The sequence below is a fragment of the Eretmochelys imbricata genome, chromosome 2 (genome assembly GCF_965152235.1).
Source record: "Eretmochelys imbricata isolate rEreImb1 chromosome 2, rEreImb1.hap1, whole genome shotgun sequence".
In the NCBI taxonomy this organism is placed as follows: domain Eukaryota; kingdom Metazoa; phylum Chordata; order Testudines; family Cheloniidae; genus Eretmochelys; species Eretmochelys imbricata.
In genome coordinates, this window is record NC_135573.1 from 89495707 (window position 1) to 89497596 (window position 1890).

Sequence of the window (1890 nt, forward strand, 5' to 3'; positions counted from 1 at the left end):
TGCCCATGTGCCTGCGGGCTGCAAGGACCTTGCAGCTGCTTCCGGGAGCTGCATGGAGCTAGGGCAATCAGGCAGCCTGCCTCAGCCCCGGGCCCTCACTGCTCCACCCACCGGACTTTTAATGGCCTAGTCAGCACCAGGGTCCCTTTTCGAGCCGGCGTTCCAGTCAAAACCTGGATGCCTGGCAACCCTACTGTTAGTGCAGGGTGGCTTCCCTGCTAGCACTGCTGATTGCACGAAGAAAAAGAATTTTCAAGTTTGCCCTAAATGAACGTGTGGTAACTAGGTTCTACTTCACTTCAGGTACTTAAACTGCTCTGACAAAGCTGTTGGAAGGAATACGAGCTGCTGCAGTTATTCATTAGGAGAAGAAAAAAGCCATTGGCAAACAGGCAATACACCAAGCATACGAGAGAGGGGTCACGTCTTATGTTTTATATTAAGAAAGAAAAAGCAAGAAAAATGAGTAACGCTGTAGCTGTTTTTGTTGTTTTAACATGCTGAATGCTGACGACTAGCCAGTTTAGGGCTAATTTCTAGACATGCTTTGATTTAAAGTGTTTTCTTCTAAGTGTGCTGGTTTAAATGTTGTCCTCAGAAGGTTAATGCATCCGTCCTAGCCTGGATCCTGACCATGGGTTTTTGTTTAAATCATACTGACAAACCAAGGCAGTTTTAAACTTGAAATTAAAGAGGAGTAAAACTGAATTCAACTAAACTGGTTTGCGCCCCCCCCCCCCACCACATAGCAGTAGAAATGAGACTAGTCTCAACAGGTGATGCCCCCTTTCATATGTTCCAGTGGTATGTATCATTACTAAGGCACTTAACGGGCCTCAGCTGACATCAGGGCCCATTGTGCCAGTACAGTACAAAACTCAAGTAAGAGTGTAACAGGGTGGCTTGCCCTGGGAGCTGGAGGTTGAGCCCTCTTGATTGAGGGGAATCAGGCAAATTCTCCATAAAGAGCACAAGGTGGCTGCAGTACTGGAAAATGAGAGCCAGGATTAAGTGGTGGTAAAGCCCAGTTGGGAAAAGGGCTGGAGAGAGCCAGGCAGAAAGCAGAGAGAAAGGAAATTACTTCAAGCAGGGACCTGGGAGAGACAGAGGGACCTAGACGAAGCACCCATGGAAAACTACTGCCCCAGCTAAAAGGAGCAGCCCTGAGCCCGAACCAAGAGTAGCAGGTGGCACTGGTGGGCAGGTGGGCTCCACTAATGGTCCCAAGGAAAGGCGTGCACAAGCCCAACATAAGAGCTGTAGGCTGAGCTGAAGCCAGGCTGAGGAAGAGCTGCAGAAAGGGGAATGACCGTTGGCGGGGGGCACCAGCCCAGAGAGCTGCTATGCCACACTTGGCCACGAGGAGTTGCCGAGTGGTAAGTGGACTATAAAGAGACAATGCCCCTCATAGTTTACTGTCTAAACAACTGTGTACTCATTCCCTCTTAGTCTGCGCAGATGCCTTTTAGACTAGTATAGAGTGCCAAAAATTTAAAATGACTGAAATTGTGTGGAACTTGGCAGCATGTCTCCTAACCATCTTTTCCCCACTAACCTTCCAAAATATGGCTGTTTGCAATGATAGGAAATCCATATTGAATTTATGGTCAGATCCTTGTACTGTTCAAAGTCAGTGGTTAAAGGTTCCATTGACTTTAAGGGTATGTCTACCCTGCAGCCTATAAGCACTGAAGTTTATAAGATGCAACGTCTAATAGTTTCTCTTATTTTTACCTAGCATCCACCTGCTTGAGACTTGAATTTCTTGCCTTGACCAAGAAAGCTCAGCACTTCAAGTTAGGGCTCCGTTTCCCCAAACTGTTGGCAGGCATGAGCTCTTTCACAAAACCATGCTATTGCCTCAGGCCTTTGTAGCTTGAGCTGGAGGTA